Raw genomic sequence first — 14,421 nt, forward strand, 5'->3', positions numbered from 1 at the left:
GGCTAATCGTTACCTTAGAGATAACATCCACATTCTTGAGCACACAACCCCAGCCAATTTACCCTCTGTTCCTCTGCCTCCCCAGTCTCATCCTCCACCATCCCCTGCCTCATCTTCTGTTCTGGGTTACCTGGATAGCTTGAAGTATGAGGATAACTGTGAAAACTGTGCAGAAGAGCAGTGTTCACCAGGGGCTACACAAATGTTTCTTGTAATCTTTACAACTGCCTGGGATGAAGAAATTATGGATGTCTCACTAGTGAAGCAACTGGAGTTCAAGAAGCTGTCACTTACCCAGAATTTTCAAAATTAGGTCTGTCTAGGCTCCTCACCAACATGCTCTAGTGTACTGGCTGACTGCTCGGTGTGAACCCCCTCTATATTCGCCTCCACCCCCATTCTAGGTTGGTTGATCCCTTTAGGTCTTAATTCAAGGGTGAGCCTTCTGGAAATTCATGGTTGGCCTCTGGTCTCCATGCTGACTCATTATTCCTTTATGTATCATACTTCTTTCAAATAAAGATTCTACCATTTATAGGATCCATCCTTGGCTTAATATTATCTCTTCAGGAAGACAAAAATCTCACCATGATAAATATAGACATCTTTAATCATATCTCACACAGTATATACCATATATACACACACAAGATAACTCCCATACAAACAACTGAGTTCATCTCTACTAGCCTGGCTGCACTGGTCCATTTTCTAAATCTACTAGGCTAAACCTCTTGAGGGCTTGTTATCTCATTTTGATACCCCAATGATTGATACACAGTAGGAGCTCAATGAATGAAACTTGAGCAGATAAATAATATGTAGCAAGAAAAATAGCTAGCATTTTCTGAACACATACAACACCAAGCATTAAGTGAGGTGTTTGGCATGATTATGTCATTTTATTTGCTCACAATAAAAACTATGAAATAAGGAGTTTTCTTATCTGCATTTTACATATGTGGAAACAAAAATCAGAGAAGTTCATCAAATCACTTGAAGTCAACAGCTAGAATGATAAAGGATAGAGATTTTAAACCAGTTTGGCTGATGTCAGAGTTTGAGATCTGAACCCTGCCTTTCCAAAGACCAAAGATTCTTATAGCTCCTCAGAAATGATATTCATTTAGTTTCTTGCTTCTCTCACCTTCCTGTCCCTCCCACCTGAGGCCAAACCAACCAAGATCTTGCTCATCTTCATTCTTATATCAGTACTTCTCTTTTTAAAACTACACAAAAATTAAAAGCAATGCAAAAGTGGCATGGGCAGTATGGAAAACAATAGGACTAATGCCTCCTTTAACCTGGATGCCAAGATTTTGACCTATTTTAAAAGCTGAGATACACTGTCCATTTAGGGGAATATGTGGTCACCTTCACATCTAGGTCTTTCTCATAAAAACTAAGGCTGCCTTAGTCTTGCATTTCTTTCAGTTGAAGACTCTATTACATCAATATTATTTATAATTATGATTTATAATATAATATTTATAGTATTTGTTTATATTAATTATATTAACAAAGTAACTAAATTTATTAAATAATTAAATATAAATTTAAAAGAATCAAATTTAAACTAAGTATGAATTTTAAATAATTAATTAATTTTTAATTAATTATATTAATATTTATTTTATAATATGGTGATAAATTTAGATTATAATATTTATGATTATAATTTACAATATTTTTAAAAATCTTTTATTTATTTGATACAGAGAGAGAGAGAGAGTACAAGCAGGGGGAGCAGGAGAAGCAGACTATATAAAAAATAATATTTTTAAAGATTTTATTTATTTGACACAGAGAGAAGGAGTACAAGCAGGGGGTACAGGAGAAGCAGACTCAGCTGAGCAGAGAGCCTGATGTGGGATTCAATCCCAGGACCTTGAGATCATGACCTGATCGAAGTGATCACATTTTTGATGCTTTCAAACTGCTCAGAAGAGCCTCAAAAGTCCTTAGAAGTGCTTTAGAGTGTGCAGAGTCTTGAACATGGGATCTGAGCTTTAGACTTCTCTTCCATTCCGCACTTGAATTGCTACAGAGTTTGAAATTCACTTAAATCTCCTAGAAGCACACCTTGGAAATACTATCCATAAATGTGAACCACAATCAGGCTGGCACCAACAGACAAGATATTGTAATACAGTCTCAATATAATCTTTGAAAAAAATCAAACACACAGAAAAGTCACCAAGGCAAATGTACACTTCAATCCATACCTCATGGATTATGGACCTAAATGTAAAATTATAACAGTTCTAGAGAAAAACACAGCAGAAAATCATTGCCACCTTGGATTAGACATGTATTTCTTACTTATGACACCAAAAATACAACACATGAAAGAAAAAAAATTGATAAAGTGGACTTAACCAAAATGAAAATTGTTTTTAAAAGGTACTGTTAAGAAAATGAAGAGAAGCCACAAATTGAGGGACAATATTTCCAAAACACATAAAGAACTTACTCAGAATACGTTAAAAAAAAATCAAATATAATAAAAAGAAAAAAAATAAATTAAAAATACCTGAGCCCACATTTCACCAAAGAAGATGATTTATGGACAAATCAGCATTTGGCAAGATGCCCAACATCATTTGTCACTAAATAAATACAAATATAAACCATCACGAGATACCAATATGCTTATATTCAAATTTGAACTGTTCCGTACACTGATTGTGTTATCAGTTACATGACTGTGTATTTGTTGAAACTCCTAGAATCATACAATAAGAAAGATAGACTTCAGTGTATGTAAATTATATCTCGAAGAAAATTTATTCCTGTATAGAGCAGCCAATGGTGGAGAAAACCCAGGGGGCAATTAGTTGGACCTTCATCTGCATACAGGTAGGCTTTCTGTTTACAATCCCCTTAACTATTACACAGCTACCTGCCTTTGACATAGATTTTAGGGGCCACCTAAAGTTTAGAAACAATAAAAGGTAGAGAAAAGTCTCTTAGAACCTAGGAAGTAATACAATAGAAATTTTATGCTTATACAATGTATACTTTATTTTTTTAAGATTTTATTTATTTACTTGAGAGAGAGCACAGAGGGAGAGGAAAAAGCAGACTCCCTGCTGAGTTGAGCAGGGAGTCTAACTAGGACTACATCCCAGGACCCTAAGGTCATGACCCAAGTGGAAGGCAGATGTTTAACTGCCTGAGCCACCCAGGTGCCCCTATAACATATATTTTATATTTAATTTGGTAAAGGTCCAGTTTATCAAGATCTTTTCTGACCCAGAAACTATGTTAGCCACCCATTCCCAATCAGTATCCCTGAATGGGGTGGGGGGTGGGGCAGCAAACATCCCTTCTATTTCATCACCCAAGCAGAACATGAAAATATTAGACAAGGCAGCACCTGTGGCAAGAGAGCAGATGTCTCTCCATATGGGCATCTTTCAGCCAACATTTCTCTCCAGGAATATCCTAATTGCTGGAAAATAAAGGCAGAACCTGGACTTCCATTTCCCAAAGCTTAGTGTCATAAATTGGGCATCACTCTGTGTCTCAGACCCCAGCTTGGAGTACATTTAGAAGGAAATAGGAAATAGTTAGGAGTAAAGAGCCATGATGTGTGCATCTACCTTACTCTCAAAGAGCTCAGGAAATAAATATTACTTTTTGAAATGATCATTATTATTGTCAAAATTGTTTCCAAATAGAAAGCTTCTTAAAATGTAATCCTTGAAGCATGTCATTTTAAATATACATTTAACACTGTGAACATCATTTAATTACAGGAGATGGAGAGGAGGAAGAATGAAAAATGTGTTTTTCCAAGCCCTGCAAAAACCCTCCATAGACTGGATCCTTATGAAAATGTCAGTTCTAAATATCACTTGACAGATGTTTTTTCCCAGGCTTTTTATTGGGAAGGACATCAGACACACCTTCTCCTCCAGACAGTCTTCTACGGTGTGGTGGGCCCCTGCAGACATCCACCTGTCAGTCATTTCCAACACAACTCTCTCCTTTTTCCTCAAGATTCTCCAAAGAAGGACTGAATATTTACTGCATTCATGTTAACATTTCACCTTTTCCACTGTTTGGCTTGGCTAAGACCTTTTTGGACACAGTCAGTGATCCTGTTTTCAGTGATTTAGGCAGTCCATGACCTTCTTCTTCTTCCCAGTCATTTTACTGCACAATACAACTTGGAGTGGGGAGAGGTACACACATAACAAGGAAGAAGAAACTAACCCCAGTTCCTTGCTTTCATCATAGATGTGTAGTCCTGATAGATGCTGATGAGACAGGAAGAAGAAACTAGTGGCTCAGATGAAGTTTGAGGATATGGATAAAATTGTTGGAGCAAACACCAAACCTCAGAGAGTTAACATACTGAATGTTTAGTTATCACTTACAAAGGTTGATATGGGTTAGGTTGTCCTTGACTTTTGTGTCATCTTCAAGATGTATCCTGCATAGCTGTCACGGCATAGGAAGAAAAAGTGGGTGGCATATGAATATGTATGTGTAGGTCCAGAAGTTGCTTACATCACTTCAGTCCACATGGTACAATCAACAATCAATCACAGAGGTTGACATTTCTCCACTGAGAGATGGGGTTATGTGTCCTCCCCCTTGAAACTGGGTGGACACTTCTAACTACTTCTACTACTGAAACCTGGTAGAAGTGACATTGTAGGACTTCCAAGGCTGGGTTGTAAAGGGCAATATGGCTTTGGCTTGGTTCATTCTCTCTCTCTTAATGTGAATGCTTGGACTTCAGCCACCATGTTGTGAGGAAGCCCAAGCCACGTGGATATGATACATGTGTATGCTCCAGCTGATTGCCCCAAATGATTCCCAAGCTGAGAACCAGGAGCAGCTGCCAGACCTATAAGTGAGTGAGACTTCAGGCTTCTAGAGCAGGCCTTAGACATAATAAGGTGGAAATAAACCATCCTACAGTAACTAGGTAAATTAAAGACCCACAAAAATTATAAGAAATAATAAATCATTGTCATTGCAACGTAGTGATCCGAAGGGGCACATGCACCCAAATGTTTATAGCAGCAATGTCTACAATAGCCAAACTATGGAAAAAACCTAGATGTCCAACAGCAGATGAATGGATACAGAAGATGTGGTGTATATATACACAATGGAATACTATGCAGCCATCAAAAGAAATGAAATCTTGCCATTTGCAACGTGGATGGAACTAGAGGGTATTATGCTTAGCGAAATAAGTCAATTGGAGAAAGACAACTATCATATGATCTCCCTGATATGAGGAGGTGGAGACACAATGTGGGGGTTTGGGGGGTAGAAAAAGAGTAAATGAAAGAAGATGGGATGGGGGGAGACAAACCATAAGAGACTCTTAATCTCACAAAACAAACTGAGGATTGCTGGGGGTTGGGAGGGTAGGGAGAGGGTGGTGGGTTATGGACACTGGGAAGGGCATGTGCTATGGTGAGTGCTATGAAGTGTGTAAACCTGGCAATTCACATACGTACCCCTGGGGCTAATGATACATTATCTGTTTATAAATTTTTTTTTAAATTATTAAATGTAAAAAAAAAATCATTGTTATCGCTTTAAGCCACCAAGTTTAAAAGTAACCTGTGAAGCAACACAGTGAACACCCTGCTAGTCTCTGCCATAATTCCCCAGCTTCTCTGCAAGCAGTTGTTCATCAGGATTCTCAGACCACCAGCTTGGAGAAAAGAAAAACACCAAAACCACTATTACTACTGCCATCCTCATCAGTTATCATGAGTCAGGGTCCTGGCAAGAAACACAAATGCCTCACTGAAAAGAGGATCATGGAGAGTTTTTAAAGGTGGTTAGGGTAGGATTAAGCAAACTTATTAGTGACACACCTAGGTCTGACAACAATGAGGAGACACTACCATCCTAGGCCTCAAGAGGCCAGGTGGGGAGTTGTGACTAGAGTCCAGCAGGAGCTCTAACTACAGGGTAGGGGGACTAGTCCAACAGGAGCTCTAATTACAAGTGGGGGAACTAGCTGAAAGGGTCTTTGACCCCTAGAATGCAACCACTGTCAGACTGAAGCCCAGCAAAGACAGCTGATGGAATAAATGCCCCCCAAACTCTCCTCTCACTCTGATTTTCTATTCATAGTTCCTATTGGCCAAATGCAAGAGAAGACCAAAAGGCAAGGGAGTCTGGCTGATGAAATCCATAGGGATCAACTTCCCAGTGGACAGAATGGGATGACAAAAGTGGAGAGTAGACTCAGAGAGGGAAAGCAAATATCCTGCACATTCACCATCATCAACACCATCTTCATCATCATCATTTTTATACTATTCAAATGCATGTACTACTTCTGGGTTTACAGAGTAATTCTTCATACTTTCTCTTGTATCACCCTCAGAAAGTCACTCTTCCAGTATCCCCTGAATCTGCCAGAGGGCTTGGTACATAACTGGTGCTGAGTTCTGTCCCATACATATCTCAGAATACTTACTCTAATCAAGGCTCCAGGCCTCTGTACATGGGTACAGAGAAAACAATTCCAAGATAAATATGTTAAATATCATAAGAAGGACACAAAGTTTTAGGAAAGCTTAATCTGAAAAGACTCACAGATGTGGTGGTACTCAAGTATGACCTTCGGCGATGGGCAGATCTCAACAGGTGCACTTGGAAAGGAGAGGTCCTGTTAAACACATGAAGAAAAAGTTTAAGGTGGAGAAATAGAAAGTGTACTCTGGTGACAGAAGATATTTCCATTTTGCTAGGGCATAGAATTTATAGAGATTAAGATGTAAGCTATGAAATTGAAAGTATTGAATTGTTATATTGAGGTAAGTCCAGAAAATGAGATGCATTGGTGCCGACGTAGTAGGCACAGGGGAGTCACTGATGGCTTTTGAGTAGAGAAAGAAAGTATTCTAACTGCTCTTCAGGAATACCAAGTTTATAGCAGTGGGTGGGATAAATGAAGTGAGCACACACATGCTGCAGAGAGATTAATTATGGAACTATTGCCCTAGTTATAGTAATGAGAAGCTTGCCCCAGGGGATGGTAACAGAAGCAGAAAAAGAGGATGTGGCATCAGGTTGACAATGTGAAAACCAAGAGTAGACAATGGCTTTTCTTACATCAGTCCCAGCTGGGCACAGGGATGTCATTTGCTCATCATTCACAAGTATTTACTGAGTGACTACTTTGTGCCAAGCACTGTTCTGGACTTTATGAACACAGCAGGAAGCAAGATGGTCAAACCGGTCTCACTGTCCACCTGGATTCAAGAAGAGAAGATAGCTTCACCAATAAAAGCAGGACAAGTGTCCAGATATGTTTTGTAAAAACATGTAATGTTTTATAAAAAATGTTGGAGCACTGAAAGTTTTCTTTCAATTTCAACGTTCAGCATATATATAAAGTAAGTTTAAAAATTATCTTTCAGGGTCACCTGAGTTACGCTGGCCACTGAGCAGCCAACTAGTGGTTTCTGCTCAGGATGTGATCTCAGGGTCGTGAGATCAAGCCTCCAGTCTGGCTCTGTACAGACCACGCAGTCTGCTGGAGATTCTGTCTCTCCCTCTCTTTCTGCCCCTCTTTCTGCTTGCTCACTCTCTCTCTTTCTCTCTCAAAATACATAAATAAATCTTTGAAAAAAGAAAAGAAAAAGGAAAAGAAAACAAATTACCTTTCAGAGAACATTTGGAAAGGGGAAAGGGAGCTTAGTGAGATGTGTTGGAGAAGTGAGGAGTAGAAGGTTTAGACTTGGGTGTTTATATATAAAGATATACATCTTCCCAGCACCCACCCACTCAGTACTCCCTATGGGCCTCCACACCCACCCCAAGCTGCCTAGGTCAGTGGAGGGATGTCGTCTAGACAGGTCCAGTGCTTGCAAACCAAAAGTGTGTCCAACTTAGTGATACTTTTTAAACCAAGAAATACAAATACACAGCACACAGTAAGATGTTCAACATCACTAATTACCAGGGAAATGCCAATCAGACCGCAATGAGATATCACTTCACAACTGTCATATAGGCTATTATCAAAAAGACAAAAAAATGACAAGAGCTGGTGAGGATGTAGAGAAAAGGAAACCCTTGTACACTGTTGGTGGAAGTGTACATTGGTGCAGCAGCTATGGAAGATGATCTGGATGGGTCCTGAGATCAAACCTGGCATTGGGCTCCCTGCTCAGCAGGGGAGTCTGCTTCTCCCTCTCCCACTCCCCCTGCTTGTGTTACCTCTCTCATTGTATTTCTCTCTGTCAAATTAAAAAAAAAATGAAATCGTTTTTTTAAAAAATTGAAAATATCATTACCATACAATCTACCAATTCCATTTCTGGATATTTACCCAAAGAAAACAAAAATGCCAATCCAAAGAGATATATACACTCCTATAGCATAATTTACAAAAGCCAAGGTACAGAAACAATTCAAGTGTTCATCAATAGACAAATAGATAAAGGAGACATGGTGTATATACCATGGAATATTGCTCAGCCATAAAAAAGAGGGTTTAAGGCTAAGTGAAATAAGTCAGACAGAGAAAGACAAATGCCATATGATTTCACTTTTATATGGAATCTGAAAACAAAACGAACAAACAAACAGAAAGAGATAAAGGGAACAAACAGGTGGTTACCAAAAGAGAGAAGGGGGAGGAGCAAGGTGAAGTAGCAAAGGGCATTAGTAGGTACAAACTTCCAGTTACTAAGAAAAGAAAGAAATACCAGTACATGACCTGACCAGTGTACTTACTAGGGAAAAAATGGCAGACCATTTAAAAGTGGGCATCTTTCAGAAAATCTGCTGACATGTGCAGGTATGTAGGCATCTTTATACCTGTGACTGTCAGGAGGGGTTTGGGTTTAGGATTGGATGAGGGGAAGAAGGTTATGAATGGTTCATTTACTCAACCATCTTTATTGAATACTTTCTGTTCTCCACAGTGTGCTGAGGACTGAGAGCCATGAGATGAGTGAGAAAGCCTCAACTCTAAAATGTTCATATTCTCCAAGAAAGGGAAAAATACCCATGGATGAATTTAGCAAATTAGTTCTTATGAATTCTGAGGCCCAGCACTGTGCTCAACTTTATTCAGGAAGGTGGGCATCCAAGATCGGGTTATCTTCATTCTTAAATAGAGAGAGTTTGAGCACTGGCTTAAGGGCAAACAGTAGAGGACTGTCCAGCTTAGAGTGATCTTTCCATTACATGCCAAGTTAAGGTTGGGTAAGCCAAGCTAACAATTTCAGACTATGGAGACCCCACCTATGGCTTCCAGTAAGCTGTCTTGAATCATAGGTGGATTCACCCTTCAGAAGTTCAGGTTCAGAACTGGGCAAAGACATTGTCTTTGAGGAGGTTAGTGTAGAGTCATAATTGAACTAGCAATTGAGATCAGATAGAGGATATTGAAGAAATAAATTGAGAAATTCATCTTGTAAGAGACAGGATCACTCTGATGGCCTTGGTGAACACAGGAACAGAGAGGCTTGGGAATATGTTCCAGATGTCAAGCCACAGAGTTAAAGATGCTGGGAAAACCCAGAAAGGGTTTTCTGGAAAAGGAGGAAAGGAGGAAAACAGAGGGGCCTGCACCTGAGTGTTGGAGGTGAGGATGGAAGAGATGAGACATTACAACGAGAAGCTAACAGTAAATATGGTGCCTAAAGAAACATGGAAGGGGAGGAGGAAAGGAGGAATTCATTTTGTGGAAATGCTGGGTATGAGGCAATGATGTCTAGGGATAAAAAGAATAATGTCTGACAAGCACCTGTAGAGACTAAAGAACTCAGGAGAGGCTGGGTGGAGGGTCCCTCCACAAAGGTGATGGTAAGCGAGTGTGGCTTCTTAGATGGAAGAGTCAAGAGAAGAAACAGAGAGCTGAATCCTGGAGCCATAGAGGGGCTTCTGTGAACCAATGGCAGGATGATGAGCAGTGAGTTAAGGAAACAATTATAACAACATCAGAAGAAAATCAGGAGCTGCATCATCATGGAAAGCAAGAAAAAGAGTTTTAAGAAGGACAAACTGATAAATTGGTGTCCATCGCTGCCATGCTCACAGAGAGATGGCCGTTGGGTTTGTGATTCCAGAGTTGAAATGTGGTGTGTGTTCTGGTAGCAAACTGAAGAGTGGGGATTTGAAAAGGACATAAGGAGTAAGTTAGTCACAGCATCTCCTAGACAACTTCTTCGACTAGGTCACCAGTTACCAGTAGGAGGGGCCTTGACAAGAGTCTAGGAGAAGACCAGCTGGCTTCAGTGGACAGGAAGATGGTCACCCAGATTCCAGTCTACCTCTAATATGAAACTGCTGAGAGATTTGAAAGGAAAAGAGCTAAACAAATGTGAGCCCCAATTTTTTTTCACTTTTTATTTTGGAAATTTTCAAACACATCAGAGACAAAAGTATATCACATCACTCTACTCCCAGAATTTCCAACCCATGGTCAATCCTGATTTACCTTCCTTCCACTCACTGTGTACCCCAGCTGCTTCATTTGGAAGTTAACTCTACATTTTAAATCACTCCTTCTTTAAATAATTTTTTGAATGTCACTCTAAAGGATTCAGACTTTAAAAAGTATAGTCATATGCCATTGCTAAAAAAAGTTGACAATAATTCCTGAATAGTTCATACGTGTTTAGATTTCTCTAATTATCTAATACTATTACAGGGACTAGAGAAGTGGAAGGGGAAGCCTTATTGAAATCAAGATCCAGATAAAGTCCACACGTGGCAACTGGCTAACATCCATTTTCTGTATGCTTGAATCTGTAAGTTCTCCCTGTCTCTTTCTTTCTCTCTTTTTTTTTAATGATTATGTATTGAAGAAACAAGGTGATATGTTTAGTATATCCTGTTTCCCACCATCTGGATTTTACTGACAATACCCAAATGATGCTATTCAGTTTCTTCAGTTCTCTGTATTTCTGGGAGTTAGATCCAGAGGTTTTATGTGTTTTGTATTTCATTTTTGTCAAAAAATGTGTGTTTTCTATTGTATCATATCGATAGGTACAAATATCTTATGGCCTCTCTCTTTGTGAAGTCCCAATCAATGTGGGATCCAGAGACACCTACCCCATCCATCTATGGTGAATTCCCAATTCCTTTCACTATGTTTGTGGGGAAATACAAGTTCTTACTCTCTTACAGAAAATCTAATCTATTTTTGAACAGAAAAAAAAAATTAAGATTCTATACATACTAGGTCCAATATATATAAAAATTGATATTCCTTAAGTTAAAAAAATATGTACGTTCAGGGGTGCCTGGGTGGCTCAGCGGGTTAAGCCTCTGCCTTCGGCTAGGGTCATAACCTCAGGGTCCTGGGATCAAGACCCACATCAAGCTCTCTGCTCAGCAGGGTGCCTGCTTCTCCCTCTCCCTCGGCCTGCCTCTCTGCCTGCTTGTGATCTCTCTCTATCAAATAAATAAATAAAATATTTTAAAAAATATACGTTCATATCCATGACAAACTATAGTTGATTTTTTTAAGATGAAAGCAATGTTCAGAATGTGGTCTGTCACTGACATTGAAATGATCAGTTTAGAATGCCTCCTAAAAAATGCAATGATAACTAGAGATAAGCTGCTTGTTCAAACTCTCCTGCCCTGTGGGCCTGGACACAATATGAAGGTGCTGGCAGGGAGAATGGAAAAGCAGTGATAAATGTAACATTACGAAAGAAGAATTAACAGGATTTGGTAAATAATTAAAGAAAGGCAGAGTTGAGATGTTGCCAATACCTTGGCCAACCAACTCTCAAGTAACAAAGGAATGTGATTTGGAAATTTCACAAGAGCGTGAAAACTGTCCTGCTGGTTTACGCCAATGGACATCCCAACTGGTACTGCTCTAAGTTCATAGATAAGTGGTGTGCTCAGATAACCCCAGAAATTTCCCTAAGCCATCAGAATCCACCCTCTCATTTCAGGATATTTCTTAGAAAACTGCTAATAAATATCAAGTACACCCAGGCTCAGAGATGTCCTAAAATGCTGAGCCATGTGCATTTTAAAGAAATAGAATATTAACCTCTTTATCTGGAAAATACTCCAGGGCTTCAGTCCCTATGTAATAAATTGGTTAAGCAAACACACAGGGGCTGGAGCTGGCAACACCCCCATGCATATAAAGAATTCTGTAGAATAAGTCAGAATTATGCTTTCTGCTATATGATCAATGTTATTAATGATTCAGTGCATGGCAGAGCCTGGGGGGGGCTGGAAACTTGAGCCCCGACAAGAGTCAGGAGACACACTAGGAACCCATACCTGAGTCCTGGAGGTGAGGAAGAAGGAAAGAGGAGAACAGAGAGTGTAACCTAGAAATTAGGTCTGAGAGATACCACTTGGGCCTGGAACTGGCCCCCAAAATGCTTATTAGAAGCTGTACACTATAACAAATAATAGCAGTTTAGTTTAGGCTTTCCATGGAGTCTGTCACTCAACCTATTTGTCAGTGGACATTCCCAGACCAAAAAGAGGCTGTCTGCCAGCCCATTCAAACCCACCTTGATGCAAAATTAACTCTGATGTGGGACAAGGGTCTCATCCCTCCCGGCTACCTCACTAAGAAGTGACCCAATGCAGACCCTGGCATTTGACAAGGAATAGTACACACAAGCATGCAGAATTAGGCATCCATTGGGATGGAAGTCTAGGTCTCCTGGTACCTGGAAAGAACCTTCTACAGACAACCAGGGCCTCTCAGTGGATTGCCTTCCATGAAGGGGCCAAGGGCTCTATCCAGGGGGTCCCAGGGAAGGAGTCAGTGTTTATTGCGAATGGGGACTGCTTTAAAGGTGATGAGAAGATCTTTGTCATCTCTTTTCAGTGTAAGAGGAAATCAGTGGAGGGCTCTGGGCCCAGAATTACATGGTAAATTGTGGTTCTTATAAAAAAGCAAGTTTTGTGTGCCCGGAGGTGGCGTTTGGAGTGCAAGAGACAGGAAGGAAGAAAGTGGGGAATGTGTGCTGAGCCGAGTGTGATCTCAGCGCCTTCCCCTGGCAATACTCGAGCCTCACTTGAGACAAATTCTTAAGATAATCATAAAAAACCATAGCAACCTTGTTGATGTTGGGATTTGCACTGGGATTCCAAATCGAGAGGTAGGGCAGGAGAAACAGGTTTGGATTTCTCTCACAGAGCAGGCAAAAGAATGCGAGTTCTTCTCAGTGAAGGTAGAGAGCTGACTGCTGACAGCCTATTGGCCTTGCCACACACAATTGTGCCCCATGTTTCCATAAAAAGCTATGAGTCCAAAATGTACCACCAGTGTCAGTTATGTCCAGGGAATTTTGTGAAGCCATTTTTTTTTTTTTAACAATTGTCTGTGACATTGTTTTGTTTTATCCTCTGACAGACAGAGAGTGACAGGGGACAAAAGAGATGGGTTGGCATTTACAAGCCTTCACCCATGTTACCTCCCAGGAGCTGAGGGTGAAATGCAACCACCCCCGTCAATTCTGCATCAATGCATCAGTGTAAAAAAAGAATAAGATGCAGCCAAGAGTGTGTGGCAGGTGAGTTCAGACGCACGAAGTCTCCAGATTTATGGGTAGAAGAATAAAGTGAAGGGGATAGCAAAATGCTTCCCCCACATTGTTCCTCCCACACGGACTGACTGGTCAGCCCCAGCGAGCATGGGGAGATAAGTGGAGGACAACTCTTCCAGCAGGAAGCAGGACATGTGTGCATGTGGCTTCCTGGGAACAGGACCTCAAGAAGCAGGAGTGAGGTACAGGAGAAGCACCATGGGGCTGCTCACTGCCATCCCCACTAAGGACTTATCAGAACTGTCCCCAGAGGAGCAGCACCTACCTCTGTCCCCCAAAACTTGCAACTGCCATGAGATGTGACTTTGCCACATAGGTCAGGCAGGGTCATGCCTCCCAAGGGCAAAAATCAACATTCTGTGTCAATGCCAAGTGCATCACAGCCCTTAGGGACAACACTCCACAGAGCAGGCATCAAAGACAAGGTGAAGAGTCTGTGAATCAGAGCCCAGAAGGAACTCAGTATGTTCCCAAACCCAGGAAACCCCAAAGACATCGCCTAACAAATTATATTCCTTACATTATTCAGGAAGACACTGACATGCTGTGTTGGTCCTGCACAGGTCTCTCCCCGCCTCCTACCGTCCCGCTCTGCTCTTTGCGGCTTCTCCTCTAGTAGAAGGGAGAAGAAGCCTGCAGGCTGCATGTCCAGTGTGTGAGCCTCAGCCTTGTGGCTTCTGAGCCACCTCCCAGCCCATCTCCTTTCACCTCTCCACCTGAGCTCCCAACATCAGGATGCCAAAGAGTCTGTTTGTTTTGAACACAGAGAATACAAACCTCGTTACCTTCAGAATCCCCATCTTCGCAGCTGTGACACACACTGATGCATTTTCAGTCCCTTTACTCTGATTCCAGAGGGATGAAGATGATCAGAGGTCCC

At 40.8% G+C, this 14,421-nt stretch overlaps 1 long non-coding RNA gene across 1 annotated transcript in view; it reads right to left on the minus strand.

Annotated features, from left to right (window-relative positions):
* Positions 1-3,195: 3,195 nt before the first annotated feature.
* LOC101681516 overlaps positions 3,196-14,421 on the minus strand; it is a 32,316-nt gene continuing 21,090 nt past the window's right edge. The window contains exons 4-5 of the long non-coding RNA XR_001179746.2: positions 6,583-6,655; positions 3,196-4,449 (exon numbers count right to left, since the gene is read on the minus strand). This is a non-coding gene — a long non-coding RNA (uncharacterized LOC101681516). The remainder of the gene's footprint in view (positions 4,450-6,582; positions 6,656-14,421) is intronic.

Source organism: Mustela putorius, unplaced genomic scaffold (assembly GCF_011764305.1).
Source record: "Mustela putorius furo isolate JIRA1106 unplaced genomic scaffold, ASM1176430v1.1 tig00000253_pilon_pilon_pilon, whole genome shotgun sequence".
Lineage (NCBI taxonomy): Eukaryota > Metazoa > Chordata > Mammalia > Carnivora > Mustelidae > Mustela > Mustela putorius.